Here is a 17,528-nt window from a genome sequence, read left to right on the forward strand (position 1 = left end):
TCACTGGTTCCTACCCTTCCTATGGCCTGGTTTATCATCTGCTTCTCCAATTATATGAGCTACTCCAGTATTATTTAAATAAATTTTGTTTCTAAGCTTGAGTCACACTGATTTTCTGTTGCTTCCAACAAAAAAAAAAAGAGGATAATTGAAACATGAGACAGATGTTTTTAGTTTATTCATTAAAGGCGACTGGAGGGCATCGCAACCTTCAGTTAGTTCCTTCACATTCCCTCCAATGACATTTTGATACACATTGCAGCATTAAGGTTGAGCATGGACATTATGGTTCTGCTAATGCCCAGACCTGTGCTCTTTGACAGTCAATGCAGTAACACTGGGTCAAAGTTGTGGAGCTTAATGATCACAAATTCCCAAATAAAAAAAGTGCTATTTTCAAAATGAGATTGTGCAAAGGAGGACCAAAGCCAAAGATGAAATTCATCTCATAGAGCAATTTGTTAGCAATTCTAACAAAGGTGAAGGAAAAGCCAAGGCTACAAAAATTTCAATCAGAAATCATTAAAAAAAAACCTCACATTCAACCTTTCCATTCATTTGTAAATGGTTTATGCAAAATAACTTAGGATTTTGTTTTGTTTTCTTTTCACATTTGTTTGTTTTAACCTCAGTGAGCTATCCCAGGTTGAAATTCCATTCTCTCTTCTGCATGTTTCTACCTTTTCATCCACTAAGCATGGTATATGGTACTGAGCTGATGGCAGAGACAAGAGTGGGGCAGTGAGCAGTCCCTGGCATTGTGGAAATTAAAATCTAACACATACTAAGGCTAAGTCATGAGGAAGAGGGGAACAGATGAATGTGAGTTAGGAGAACTAGGAGTCTTCTAGTCACAACCTGAAATCAATTTTGATTCCCAAAATGAAATCTAGGAACATTCCAACTCAAGATAATTGACTAGGACAGAACTTCAGATGAACAGACATCTACTCCATGTTACATCCACCCTTTGTCATCCTTACTTTCTATCCTCACAACCTTCAGATGTAATAATGGTTGGCCAACTAAGTGAGACCCTCTGGAATATCTTGAAAATAATTCTGAATGGTGACCTTACTGAATTTTCTTGAGTTGAACATGACTTTAGTTCATCCCTTTTAAGTAAATAGTGCCAACCAACTTATTTTTCACCCTCTTAATTTAATTATCCACTGTAACACAACATAACATTTCAAATTAATATTGTCAGTGCATTGAAACTAGAAATGGACAGGAAAATCACAGGATAGGCTGTGCATGGTGATATCTTTCATGGAGACCAGATGGTTTGTGGACAGTATTCAGCTCCCACACAGTTCCAAGATGCTATCAATTGACAGCATTTCCCAGTAGAGACTGGACACCTCTAGTTATGAACTCAAACTTATCTGATGACCCACCATCCTCCTTCCATTCCCCAACCAAGGAAATCCTTTCAAGTCCCAGAAGTTGAAAGATTGACTTTTACTCATTATATATCAATGCTGTAACAAATCAACAGATAGTGCTCAGACACTATCTAATTTCAGCCATATAAAACAGTCACAATTAGTTGTTGGGCAATTTAAATTGGGCTAGTGCTTTTTAATTTTATTTCATTTTAGTTAAGTTTAAATAACCACATTGCTATGGACTAGCAGCTACTGTATTGGACAGACAGGTCTAGCCCTTGACACTCAAAAACAAAGAATTGATTTTATTTTATTTTCCTTTCTGATTTCCTTCTAATACCCCTGTGAAAACAAGCTTGGAATAATCTAACTGAATAGTGAAGGAGGGAGTTGAGGATAGTAAGCAATATTTCTAAATATTTCAAAACTATTATCTTGCCACATTTATTCTTCTCTATCCCAACAAATAAAAGTGATGGCTAATTCAGGTTTTAGGGGTTATTTGCCCTAGGCAGTTTAAAAATAACTTGATACACTTCAGGACTAGGTAACATTCTTGCCTCTCTCATGTTTTACTTCCTGGTTCTCTGAGAAAGATCTTTCATGGTAGAAATGAAGGATTTGTCAGAGTCAAAGAAGGGAAAGAGAAGTAAGTAAGATGCCATGAATACCATTTTTCCTGTTCATGTTCCAATAAGGGCTATTTGCAATCATACAATGTTTTGAGGTCTACATCGCCCGGTTTTTCTCTTCAGCCTGAGCCCTGTGGAGGTGTGTCTAGGAACACAGGGCTTCTACCTAAGAATGACCAGCCTTTCTGTGTTATTAGTTATTGGGCACTTTGGTCGCTATGTGACCAGGCTCTGTAGAGCCTCAGAAGTTGATGGCTCTGTACTCTTAAGAGTGGGATGGAAGGACCAGCCACTGAGGGACCAGCAACAGCTGTCTAAACCTGAAGAGCCCCATAGATAAGGAGCAAAGGAAGACTCCACAGTGACCTTCACAGACCATTATCCAAGGCCCAGTGGTTTAAATGATGCCTCAGTAGATACCAATGTGGATGGACGGCAGGTCCTATTTTCTTGGGATAATTTAAGTTCCCCAGAAATAGGCTGGAACCAGAGGGAAAAGGAAGAAAAAAAACCCATAAAGTCATTAAGCAATATTTCCATCCCTCCATTTCCAGCAACTACCATTCTAGCTCCTTTTGAGATGAATTTAACTCCTATAGATACACAGTATAAATGAAATCACATATTTGTTATTTTATGTATGATTTATTACATCTAGCATAATATCTTTAAGTGCATTCACGTTGTAGCATATAGCCAAAATTCATTCTTTTTTAAGGCTGAATAATATTCTACTATGTGTTTATACCATATTTTGTTTACTTATTTATCTGTTGGTGGACATTTGGATTCTTCCCACCTTTTAGATATTATTAATAAGGCTGCTGCGAACATGGGTATACACATATTTGTTGGAATCCCTTCTATCAAATCTTTTGGGTGCATATCCAGAATGCCAGATTACATGTCAATTCAATCGAATTTTTAAGGAACCACCATATCATTTTCCAAGAGACTACATTATTTTATATTCTCAGCAGAAATACACAGGGGTTTCAATTTCCACACATCCTTACTAACACATCTCCTTTTAAAAAAATCAAGTTTGAATTAGATTTGATCCATTTGAATGGAAATACATTCTGTGCTTATTACTGCTATTAAATTTTGTTCATGTTGCTGCCTTTGTTTAAGCATCCAGCAGATTGTTTCTAGCATCCATCATTTTCCTCTCATCTCCCTGTTTTAATAATTGTAATAAAGAAAATCAAAGAAAAGTCAGGAGAGTAGTATAGTTGGTCTTCAAACCCTGTCAATAGTACATCTACTAGCAAGCTATGTGGTGTAGGCCTCCCCAGATCATTCTGGCATAACCTAACAAGGCCAAGTACACCAATCCCATCCCCATACCCCAGTGACTAGAGGAACCTGACATGGTTAACATGCTAATATGTCACTCTCCAAGGTGACATGCATAGAGGATCCTCTGTGCCTGATACCTTAATCATTACGAGTGACTCAAAGGATAGAAATAACAAGTACTTCAGGAAGACATGGGAGCTGCAGATGATCAGTATAGACAGAAGACCTTAACAAGAAGCCCAAACACATCATTTCTGCATGACTCAGGCAGTAAAGTGCCTCCTGAGGAAGAGCAAGGCCCTGAGTTCAAACACCAGTACTGCCAAAACAAACACGTCATTTCTAATCAGACACAGCCACCAACAAGCTGGAAAGTTTTAAGCAAGCCACTTAATCTTTCTGGGACTTAGTTTTCTCATTTGTGAAATGCTAGATAAACTCTTCAATGAAAAATCTGAACAATTCAAATTTCATCTGCGTAAGCATGCACATATACATAGGACTAAATTAAGAAAACTTATTTCAGTAATACCCACCTCTAAGGTTTGTCCTATCAAATATCTTACAATCCTGGGGGCTGGCAGAATGGGTCAAGTGGTACAATGCCTGCCTAACAAGTGTGAGGCCCTAAGTTCAAACCCCACTACTGTCAAAAGAAAACAAAAAAAAAGTCCAAAAATATTGTATAAACCCACAACAGTAGAACTTAGTGCTGATGCAGAAAGAAGCAAGCAGAACAGGAAGCACAAAGAATAGAAGCTAAAAGCTAAACAAAGGTTACTCACTCAACATGTGATAGATCCACTTTCTTTGTATTACTATTATTCCAATTATCACTTAATCCTTGCAACATGATAATTGATGTAAATGGGTGATTTATTGAGAAAGTAACAGTTGTCTTGTTACTTGTTTTTTCTCTTTGCTTTAAACTCCTTGGGATAGATTCAAAATTGATTTTTCCCTTCTCCTCACTAGAAGACTTAGTAGGCCATGTATTGCTAAATTCTAGTCAGAGACTGTAGCAGTGACCCTTACTTTAAATGTCTAGAGGTGGTGTCACTCTCTGAAGGTTTCACTACTAAAGAAGTCATACTGACCTGAGCAAGAGGAAAGAACAACACTGAACTTCTCACAAGCTGGACAGGTATAGTAGTGGTGAGGACAGGAATCCCTCTTTTCCTCCAAGCTTTCCTGGAAATTGTATCATACCGACTGCTTTGGGCATCCTGGTTCTAGTTGTTTGCTCACTAAAGTCCCTTACAGCCTCCAAATTCCATGATCCTAAGAATTCTTTTACATGAACATGTGCCCATTGCTAGGGAAAAAGATGAGGGTATGAAAACTTGAGTGCAAAACGTGTGGCTGAAAGAGATTTTAATCTGGCAATTTATTAGTGCCATCACCAAATATTAAAGGCATCATTAATTCGGGAAATGATATGTGTTTCATAAGGAGCATGACAGCATTTGCCATTATTGGGTGCAAGCATACCATGCATTTCCCCCTCTTGGTGGCATTCTGATTTCCTTTGGGGACCTTCCCTTTCCCCTAGAGACTGTAGACTCAGAAGACAAACTAAACTGCCTAAGTGAAAGCTCATTTAAACAAGTTTCTCTAACAATATTCAAGATGGTGGATCAGGCCAGAATCAGTGAAAGATAGCCCTCCCTCATCTTTATGAATGTAAATCCATAAAAAGAAGGAATGAGGAAAAGGAAGCATGATTGCCTTTCTTTTAAAGATACAATTCAGAAGTTGCACAAACCATTTTTGCTCATATGATCCCATTGAGTAGAATTAAGATACATGCTTTCAGTGAGGAAGGGTAGAAAATGTAATTATTAGCCCAGCTGGAAACTTTTATTAGCAAAAAAGAGGGAAGCAGACAATGGGGAAATAGTAACAATCTCTCTGCCACAAAGGATAAACCCCTAGTTAGTACCAGCCTAACTCCATCCTTCCTTCTTCAGCACAAGCACAGCCAAAGTATGGCCATACAGCTAAGCAAGACCAACTGAACAGTCCCCCACTCAGGTTTTGAATCCCAAGTGAGTGAGGCAAGAACAGAAAGCAGCATTTATTGATGGTACTATTCAGTTCTCCTATATACGTTCTGATTTTTGCTTGATGGTCTACCATGGCTGCAGCTGTACAGAATTAACTTTAAAAAAATGAAAAGTATATTATTCTTGTTTGCTCTCTTTCAGGGACTCAAGTTGTTTTCATGTTAAGTTAACGACTTTTGGACCATATGTTACAAGTCTCTGTCTCTTATAGATTTTGTTTCCCTGTATAGTTTAGTTTTAAGTTTTACATTTATGTCCTCAAATTTCTTGGTCATTTGTTCTGCAAAAGTAATATGAAAATGTAAAAGTATATTATAGGCCATAGTGGTGGTTTGCTGATCCAAGTTGCTACTGGGAGAATCTTGCCATACTGCATCTGGGAATTCTCTGGACTCCTGCTGACCCCCAAGGCTGACCTCAGATCCTCCTGTGGATTTTCTAACTCAGCTCTACCCCCTCCACTCCAACCTAGATACCATCCAGTAAATTTCCTTGTGTTCAGTTGACAGTACTTCATGCCCTTTCATCCCAGTGAAGAACACCAATGGAGCCTAAGTCTTGAGAAATGAAAAGCAACTCAAAGCCAAGAGACATTGTGTACTCAGTTCCATACCACAGTGGAGCCACAGGATCATTTCATCTTGACTCCCTGTTTTCAGAGATGGGGCTCTGTTTTCATAGACCTAAGGCCTACTATAGAATTTATCACTCTTATCTGTATTAGTTACCTAGTGCTGCATAACAAATAACCCCAAAATTTCACACTGAAAACAACAAGCATTTGCTAACAGTTTCTATGAGTCAAAATTCTAAGTGTTACTTAGTAGAACTGCCTGTGACTCTCTAGGCAACAACAGTCAAGCAGTGGGCCATGTCTGTAGTTTCCTTTGGGTAGGCATCTGGAGGAGGAAAAGGGATCTGTTTCCAGCTTTATTCATGCACTTATGAGCAAATTTTGACCCTTCTCATAGAGTCCTCACCACAGGGCTGCTCACAACATGGCACTTGGTTTTCCTCTAGTAAGAGAACAAGAGCTAGCACCCAAAGTAGAAGACAAAATCTTTTACAACCTAGTTGTGAAGAGACAGATCCTCATTTCTGCCATATCTTACTTGTTAGAAATAAGTCAGTAAATCCAGCTCAAAGACCACAGTCAAGGATCATATAAGGGCAAGGACAGCAGAATGCCAAGATCACCAGGCCATCTTACATTTGGCTTACACCACCATAAAGTCATCCATTACAAGCAAATAAGTCACAATCCAGGAGGAGAACCACAGATAGGGCTTATATCGAAGAGTGACTTCACTTTTCCCCTATGAAATAGCCTAAAAACATTTCTGACTATTTTGCTTTCAAAACATCAGGCAAAAATTGTCACGTGGAGCCCATTGTTGCCAATTTCTTTTACTATACTATAATTTCCTTCACGTTGCTGCTCTGCTATTTTATATGACACTCCCAAGGATATTTTAAACAATGGTAAAAAGACAGTTGTATCTGTTTCTTGTATTTTATTATTATTATTAACAGTAATAAAAACCAGATGAGCAAAAAGAGGTAATATGTCCCTTTCCCCATTTATCTTATTTTTAGCCTCTATTATGATTTCCTTAGCTCCCATTATAGCATTCAAAAAGCTAGTTCAATTACTGGAGTCTACCCATTAAATTAGAAATGATAAGTTTGCCAAAGAAATCAGCTATTATTTAGAAATGAAAAGCATAAGCAAAGACACCAGAAGTCTTAATACTTTTTCAAAGCCACTACAAACAACAGAGCTGAGTTGGGGTTTTTTTGAAAAATAAAAAATTGTTAAAGGAAGAAAAGTGACAGTACATGTAAATAGCCAGGCTTTCTCAATTATTTAATAAAAGATTTCAAGCACAAAGTAGCATGTAAGCATCCATGTGTCTATTACTTAAGGAGTGGAGCCCTCCTTATTTTCCATAGCTCCCACCTGAGCAAGTACCAACCTTCCCTGCAAGACTGTCTCTCAGGTGGTCATAAGCAGTGAGAAGTCATGCAATCTCAAGAAAATGTTTTATTTCAATATATGAAAGAAAAAGAAAGAGAATGTTTATTGGCAGAGTGCTCAGACTACCCTTTGCCAAACATAATATCTTATGTAACCTAAGCTTATATGTCACTTTTCTCAGCCACTCTCTCTGAGAATATCCAGACATCCCTCCTTCCACACATCATTCACTTGGAGCATATCTTTTAATTTTATTTATGCATTTATTTGTTCTTTTGTATGTATGATAGTACCTCTACTCATGCCTTGGGGTAATGCCCTTAGGGGTTGAGCACATAGTCCCTACATCCATGCTGCCTGGGTCTCAGTCCTGAATATCCCAGTCATTAACTGTGGGAGCTATGTAAGTTTCTGAACTCAATAATGCAAGTTTGTGAATAAATTCAACTCTCAGGTAAATTCAACTATGAATTATACTCTATTGTTTCTACAATAGATCCTTGGCTAGCCAGGATCACATACTTGTTAGTAGTCCTGAACACACATGGCTATAGCATATATGTACACCTCCACGCAATCTATATTATCTGGCCAGACTTATCATGTGTTGTGATATTAGCTGTATTTTTATTGTCTCCATCCAAACCATTAGTGAAGTTTTCTAGCCTTAGATTAGCTATATTTCGGACATTAAAGCAAAACTCACCAGAAGCTAAAACTCATTTATTACAAGGACTTATCATTTTCCCTTCAATATTTGCTACTAATGCTCATGAAGACACTGCTAATACAAATTAATATTATCATTTATAGAAGTACTGTCAAGAAGTTGAATAACTGCCCTCCCATCATAACCAGGAAGCAGACTTCCAAATTGAAGTGGCTCAGAATCTAATCCCTATGACTCTGAATCCTGACTCATTCATTGGCAGCTGACACGAGTTACTTAGAATCTCTGATTGACTTTCTAATCTGGAAAAGTTATCTAGGAACTATCTTATTGATTCACTGTGTAATTTAAGCAAAGTCTGTTCACAGACAACCATATTCCCTTGCTCAATAATATGTTCAATTTTGCTGAATGCCGAATGATGATGGTGGTGGAAGTTGAGAGTAGCATTTCTACCATGTATGCAATGACTCTTGAAGGATGAATTGCCTAGATAGACAGGAAAAAAGTGAGTGAGAAGCCTTTCTCACAGAAGAAACCGTGCCAAAGCATGGAAACAGGATGTTATGTTTCAGCAACATGGCTGAGAGAAATGCATAACTTCAGGTGAGGAGGAAAAGGTTCAAAAAGTTGGGATTCTTGTACAAAGAATTTTAAGTAAAAGAAAGACATGGGTATATTTGCATTTAAAAATATTTTCCTGAGCACAGAGCTCAAAAGGTAGAGTCGAGGGTGACAATGATGAAGGTCACACCCAGTTCTTAGTGAATACCTGAATTGCAGTGGGGTTTGCAAACAGTGAGAATGGATATAATTAAACATTTGGGGAAGCAGACTTGATGGGATTTGACTGTGGCTTCAAGGAATCTGGAAAGTAAGGAGGCTGGGATCCCATGTGTCTAGTATAGGTGAACAAGTAGATAGGTCGGCCACTAGCAAAGATAAATCATTCAGAAAGAAAGCTACCTGCAGAGACCTACAAGAGACTCTGAATTTGATTCCAGCACTGCAAAGACAATTTCTTAAAAGAGAAAAAAGGAGGAGGAAGAAAGCTAGGCTTCAGAGGAGATGGAAAATGAAAACTTCTACCAATGAATCAAAACCCGTAGAAGTCAGACTTATCAGACAGCTAAATCCTAAAGACAAAAGATCAAAACCTGAATAGATGTGCATCTTATGTTTTTTTCCAAACAGCCTGACCCTGTTCTCCAGGACATGATTCCCACATCATTTATCTTGGTTCCTATTCACTGGGAATTAGGTTCTGAAACAGGCACTGTTTCTTTATTTGAGCACCAGATGAACTTGTCAGCTTGTGTTTAGAGCCATGATGTGGGAAAAATGTGTGTCTGATGATAGGCAAGATCCACTGTTTTGACTCCATGAATGAGAAGAGTCAGATAACAAAGCAGAAACTATATTATGAAGAAAGAGAGAAAGAGCATCCAGAATCATGAAAGAGGTAGCAAGATTGCAAAAAACCACAGAGAAACAAAGACAACAGGAAAAAAGCCTGCAGAGTCCCAAGCCCATCTCTGGCTTCCTGGGAGAAACTGAAGATGCTATCATAAGGTAAAACATTTGGCTCTGTGACACTGCAATTTCTAGCTGTAAATAATCCCACCTTTCCAATATGCCTTAAATCTGGTGCAAAGATCTGTGAGACAGTGGCTGCTCCAGTATGCCATGTTGAGAGAGGGCTTGTTGTATTGAGAGTGAGATACTCTACAGGCCTAAAAACAAGGAACAATCATTGCTCAGGAGTCTTGGGATACATTGCCACAAAGTGAGGTGGGAGATGGTCATGAGAGATGGTTAAGGAAAGGAAAGGGTCTGATGTGGCCACATAGTTCAAGCTGCAAGAAACTGAACCAGCAGCATAGGACTACAGTTGTCGGAAGTCTCATCCTCCCTGGTCAGGAGTAAGCTCCATTGCCTGAAGCTAGGCTAGAAATAAATCACCAGGCCTGTGGCTGGCTTACTATTTAGCCTCCAGGTTCTGCCTCCTGGCTGCATATGTTAACTGTTGGGTGGGTTAGAGCCCTGTGCACAGACTCTCTGAATCAAAAGACACCTATACCCACCACACACATATACTGAGAGGTGAATTTTCAGGCAGCACCCTGAAGTACTGAAACATGCCCTTGGGAACTGCATCCGGGTATATGTTTGCAGACAGTTAAGACTGAGGGTACAAGTCCAGATTCTGAATCATGAAACTTCCACAGCCTCCTACTTCACAAAGGGAGGCAAACTGCTAGGCAGAGTCTGTAAGCACTGAGACCAATAAACAGAGTGACTAGGTTCCTCCTTTTCCCCCCAGCCAGTGCACAACTCGGTGTTCTGTTTGATCTTCCCACTCTGACACATTTTGGAGTCACACCAAGGATTAGATGCTTATTGCCCCAGGGGACACAAATAGGGATGGAGGACATTGTGAAGCAAGTGGGAAAATGACAAGCCCACAAGTCATAAAGCTTTCTGCAGTCAACAGTAGCTCCCAGAACATAAGAAGGGAAGTCTTTATAGTGAAAGCAGCCCAGAGCAGGTAACCAATCCTTCTACAAGTTTACTCCCTGTCTGAGGAGTGCTGGGAATCAGGCCTGATGCCATGAAAACCAGGAGAAATGCTTGTCTACTGAGCTATACCAGCCAGTCCAGTGGTGAGAAATAGCACCTGAACCCAGCCACTACACTGTCCTTCCTGAACACTAAGATTACTTCAATTGAAAGGTGATTAAAACTTCTAACAAATGACTTGACCTCAGATGTATAAATACTAACATAGAAGTACAAGTATTATAGAAAAAAACAAGCCATCTATACACTTGAAAAGAGATTAATAACATTAATTTACAGGGAGCTCAAAAAACTAACCCCAGTAAGAACCAACAACACACTGAACAAATGGGAAAATGAACAGAACAGACAAGTTCTCAAGAGAAGAAGTACAAATGGTTAATAAATACATGAAGAAAGGCTCAATATCCTTGGTCATAAAGAAAATGCAAATCAAAATGACATTGAGATTTCACCTCACTCAAGTCAAAATGGCTAGCATCAATGGCTTCACACAACAACAAATACTGGCAAGGATGCAGGGGAAAAGGAACTCTTATACATTGTTGATGGAAATGTAAATTAGTGCAACCGCTATAGAAAGCAATATGGAGGTTCCTTATAAAACTAAAACTTGAACTACCATACAATCCAGCCATACCACTCCTGGACATATACCCTAATGAATTCAATAAAGCCATGTTTATTGTAGCAATATTCTCAATAGCCAAACTTTGGAAACAGCCAAGATGCCTCAAAAACTGATAAATAGATTGAGAAAATATGGTACACAATAGAGTATTATTCAGTCATAAAAAAGAATTAAATTATGTTTTTTGCAGGTAAATGGAACATTATGTTAAATGAAGTGAGCCAGATTCACAAGTTCAAAGGTCACATTGTTTTCCCTCCTATCTGGAAGCTAAACTTGTAAGATAAATCTACACATAAATATATATATATATATATATGATTATATATATTATATATACATATATAGAGAGAGAACACAATTGTATTAGTGGGTCTGTCTGAGGGAACTCCAGGGAGGGAGGAAAAAGAAAGAGAACCTTAGAGAGTGAAAAATATTGAAAAATTGCCTCTGTGGATGAAGATAATATAACGCACTGCACTGTAAGCTGTAGAAAATAGGGGAGCAGAGCAATAAAGAAAGAGTAAACAGTAGGGGGTTAGTCTGATTAAAGTACAGTATATACGTATCTGAATTACCAAGTCAAAACTCCCTTGACCTATCAATATACAATTTAAAAAGTGAAGGACAGAGGTGAATGCATTTCATATTCATGTATGACAATAGAACAATGTAGCCTGTTGCAATTGTTCTAAGAAGGGGGAAAAAGTGGATGAGGGAAAATGATGAAAAGGATTAATCTAATGAAGATATATTGCAAGCACATATATAAATGCAACAATATATCTCCCCTCCTGTTATATGCTAATAGAAATAAACAAGGCAACATGTCTCCTCAAACACATGGGTACACAAAAGCAATGATAGGAATCTCTCTGTATAGCTATCCTTAACTCAACTAGCAAAAACACTTTGTCTTCCTTATTATGCTTGTGTCTTTTCTTCAACAAAATTAGTGATAAGGGCAGAACAGGACCTGCCTGGAACTGAGGGGGGAAAGGGGGTAGAGAGTTGGGGAGGGGGGCAGGGTAGAGATATGACCCAAACAATGTATGCACATGTGAATAAATGAATAAAAAAGAGCCAACAATTTCACAAAAAAGAAATTGAATGATAAAGGTACAGATGAAATTCCCAACAATGAACTCAAAAAAACAATGACAAAAAGATCACCAAAATTAAAGAGGACCACTTATAAGCACCTGAATGAATTCAGAGAGTATACAAACAAACAACAGAATGAACTCAAAGAAAATTCAAATAAATGGCTGACTGAAATAAGGAAGACAGTAAAGGAGAAATTCAATAAAGATATAGAAGTCCTGAAAGAAATCAATTTGAGATCCTGGAAATGAAATACAAAGCTCAAAAGAAAGCTTAACTAATAAAATGGAACAAGTTGAAAATAGATTACCAGGGATCAAAGATAAAGTAGAGGAATTGGATCAATCACACAAAGAAAAAACCCTAAGAAAATACAAACAGAACATATAAAACCTCTAAAACACTATTAAAAGACCAAACATACATAAGTATAGAAGAAAAGATATAAGCTAAAGGCATAGAAACATATGCAATTAAATAATAATAGTATACTGCACTAATCATGAGGAGAGGAAAACCAGTTAAAAGAGGCTCCCAGAACACCAGACAAGATCACAAAAGAAACACTCCTAGACATGATATAGTTAAAGCACTAAATATACAAACAAACAATGAATATTGAAATCTGAAAGAGAGAAGCAATAAGTCACACATAAAGGCAAACCCATTAGAGTAACAACAAATTTTTCAACAGAAACTCTAAAAATAAGGAGAAAATGAAATAATATATTCCAAGCACTGTCAACTTACATTAATGTATCCAGCAAAGCTATCCTTCATAATTAAAAGAAGACAAAACCAAAGGAATTCATGACCAATAAGCCAGCACTGAAGGTGATACTTGAAGAAATCCTATACCCAGAAAAGAAATATGAACAAAATCAGGAAAAGGCAGGAAAGAATAAATCCCACTAGTTGAGTAGATTAGCAAATGAAGATCAGTAAAGAAGCAAACACCACAAAAACAACAAAAAATGGTAGGAAATACTACATCTTTCAGTATTAATGCTGAATGTTAATTGTCTCAATGCTCCAATCAAAATGCATAGAATGGCAAACTGGAATAAAAAGCAAGACATGACCATTTTGTTGCATACAAGAAACACATATCATTGACAACAACAAACACTGGCTTAGGGTAAAGGATGTAAAAACATTTGAGAAGCAACTGGACCCCAAAAGTAGTAGCTATACTATCTGATAAAACGAAAGAGGCAAAGAAGGCCACTCCATATTTTAAAAAGGAATGATCCATCCAAAGGAAAAAACAATTATAAACATATACTCAACACTGACTCACCCAATTTTATTAAACAAACAGTACTGAACTTATAAGCACAGAGAGACCCCAACACAATAAAAGTGAAAGACTCAAAAATAATGGAGACTAAAAATAGTGGAGACTCTCACAAATAGGGTATCCAGACAAAAAATCAAAAAGAAACTTCAGAATTAATTGACACTATAGGTCAAATGCACTTGAAAGACATCTAGGAAGATTTAATCCAGCAAACTGCACAATGCACATTCTTCTCAGCAGCCATTAAGTCTTTCCCCAAAATGGATCATATTTTAGGATATAAAGTAAGTCTTAATATATGTAAAAAATAGAAATGACCACCTGTATTCTATCATAGCTTAATGAAATAAAACTAGAAATACAAAAAATATTCAAGCATATGGAGACTGAACAACACATTGTTGTATCCGTGAGTCACTGAAGAAGTAACAGCACAAATAAAAAATTCCTAGAATTTAATAAAAATGAAAGCATACCTTACCAGAAACTCTGGATACAGGAAAGGCACTGCTAAGAGGAAAGTTTATAGCTATGAGTGCCTACACCCAAAAATCAGAGATCTGAAATGATCTCAAGATCCGAAAAAAACAAGAGCCAGCCAAACCCACAATTCGCAGATGAGAAGAGATAATAAAGATTAGGACAGAGGTTAACGAAATGGAGACTAACAAAACAATACAAAGAATCAATGAAGAACTATAGGTATTGGTCAAGTAGTAGAGTATCTGCCTAGAGAGTGCAAAGCCCTGAGTTCAAACCCCAGTACCACCAAAAAAGAAATCACTGAAATAAAAAGTAAGAAGATAAATCATTAGCCAAACTAATCAAAAGTATGAGGGAAAAGAAGACTTAAATTAATAAATTAAAGATGAAAAGGGGGATACCACAACAAATACCAATGAAATCAAGAGGATCATTAGAGAATGATTTGAAATCTTACATTCTTAAAAAAGGAGGGGTAAATCTAGAAAAATGGCTAAATTTCTAGATGCATTTGCTCTAACAAAATTGAACCAAGATGATATAAGCCATTTAAACATATCTATAATGACCAATAAGATTGAAGTAGTAATAATGAATTTCCCAACAAAGAAGAGCCCAGGATCAGATGGATTCACTTCTGAAGTCTCTACAGACCTTTAAAGAAACATTAACAGGATTGGAGGTGTGGCTCAAGCAATAGAGCACCTGCTTTGCAAGAATGAAGACCTGAGTTTAAGCCACAGCTCCACCAAAAAAAACAAGAACAAGAAGCACTCACATCAATGCTCCTCAAACTATTCCACAAAATAGGAAGAGAAGGAAAGATATCCAATTCATTCTATAAAGCCAGTATTACACTCATTCCAAACCCAGTCAAAGACACAGTAAAAAATAGAAAGTTATACAAATGTTGGCGAGGATGTGCGGAAAAAGGAACCCTCATGCACTGATGGTGGGCATGTAAGCTAGTGCAACCACTATGGAAAACAATATGGAGGCTTCTTAAAAAACTAAACATAAATCTGCCATATGATCCAGAAATACCACTTAGGGATATACCCAAAGGAATGCGACTCAGGTAATTACAAAGGCACCTGCACACCCATGTTTATTGCAGCACTATTCACAATAGTCAAGTTATGGAAACAACCAAGATGCCCCACTACTGATGAATGGATTAAGAAAATGTGGTATTTAAAAAAAAAAGAAAAAACAAAAACAACAACAACAACAAAAAAGAAAATGTGGTATTTATACACAATGGAATTTTACTCAGCCATGAAGAAGAATGAAATCTTGTCATTCACAAGTAAATGGATGGAACTGGAGAACATCATGTTAAGTGAAGTTAGCCAGGCTCAGAAGGCCAAAAATCACATGTTCTCCCTCATATGCAGATTATAGACTTAAAATGAATGAGGTAATATTGTTGGAAATGGGTCACACACTAAAGGGAGAGTGTGCACAGGAGGAATGGGGAAAGGGAAGAAAACCTAAAACAAGAATGTGGTTGATATGCTCACTGTAGAGGAGTGAATATAGTAATCTTAAACTGGCAGAGGCCACTATGGGAAGGGGATTAGGAAGTAGTGAAGAGGTCTGGTAGAGATGAACCAATGTAGGTTATAACACACATGTGTGTGGAAGCAATGCTAGAAATCTCCCTGTATAGCTACCTTTATCTCAAGCTATCAAAAACGCTATGTCTTTCTTGTTATCTCTTATGTTTTCTCTTCGGAACAAGTTCTTCCCGGAAGCAGGGGTTGGGGAGTAGCCCAAACAATGTATGCACATGTGAGTAAATATGAAAATGATAAAATAAAAAATAAGCACTTAAAAAAATAAAATTTATGTTGTTCTAGAAAAGAATACATAAAAATAATTTCTACACAGCTTACCAAAACCTCACTTGGACTTGACACCAGGGAGGGAAGAAGGAACCACATAAAGGAAGTATTGGACTCAATCCTAGGTTTTAGGACTTTGTAACTCTGGTGATTTAAGATATGACCTATCCTTCCTTACATGTTATTTTGTTTTCTGCATTCTTCCAAGTAAAAGATGAAGAAATCAAACTTTATAAAAAGTAAAATAAAAAAGAAAGTTATGGAATAATCTCTTTGATGAACATAGATGTGAAAATTATCAATCAAATACTTGAAAATAGAATTCAATAACACATAAAAAAGATCATGATAAAATTGGTTTCATTCTAGATATGCCGGGGTGATTCAACATATGCACATAAACGTAATACAACATATAAACAGAATAAAGGGAAAAAATTATAAGATCATCTCAATACATTCAGGAAAATCCTTTGAAAAAATTCAATACCCTTTTATGATAAAAGCTCTGAAGAAACTAGGAATAGAACAACTATACTGCAATGTAATAGAGGTTATATATGAAAAACCTATAAGCAACATCATATTAAACAGGGAAAAACTGAAATCATCTTCTCTAAATTCAGTAATAAAACAAGGGTGTCCACTCTTTTCTTATATAATATAGTATTGGAATTCCTACCCAAAGCAATAAGACAAGAGAAAGAAACAAAAAGGATTTAAATAGGGAAGCAAGAAGTGAAATTATTATTAGCAAATGATATGATCATATACTTAAAAGACTTTAAAAATTCCACCAAAAACTCCTAGAATCTGATGAACAGATTTGTAGCAGGATATAAAATTAACTTACAAAAGTCAGTAGCTCTTCTACATACCATCAATGAACAGGACGAAAAGGAAATCAGGAAAACAATTCTATTCACAATAGCCTCAAAACATATCTAGGAATAAATTTGACTAAGGAAGTGTAAGCCCTCGACAATAAAAACTACAAAACCTTGAAAAAAGAAATTGAAGAACACACCAGAAGAGGGAAAGACCTCCCATGTTCATGGATGGGCAAGATTAACCTTGTGAAAATGGCTATACTACCAAAAGTAATGTAGTTTCAATTCCCATGAAAAGCAATCTATGAATGAAATTCCTATCAAAACCCCATGATATTCTTCACAGAAACAGAAAAATCAATCTTAAAATTCATGACAACATAAAATACCCTGAATAGCAAAAGTAGTCCAGAAGAAAATGCTAGAGGTATCACAATATCAAAAATCAAATTATAGCACGGAGCCATAGCAACAAAAGCAGCATGGTACTGGCACAAAAACAGACACACTTACAAATGGAACAGCATTGTACAACCAGTCACAAACCCACACAGTTACAGCAATCTGATTTTTGACAAAGGAACAAAAACATACTTTGGAGAAAAGATAACCTCTTCAGCAAATGGTGCTAGAAACCTGACTATCTACATATAGAAGACTGAAACTAGACCTCTGTCTCTCACTCTGTGCAAAAATCAATACAAAGTGGATCAA

This window comes from Castor canadensis, chromosome 3 (genome assembly GCF_047511655.1).
Source record: "Castor canadensis chromosome 3, mCasCan1.hap1v2, whole genome shotgun sequence".
NCBI lineage: Eukaryota > Metazoa > Chordata > Mammalia > Rodentia > Castoridae > Castor > Castor canadensis.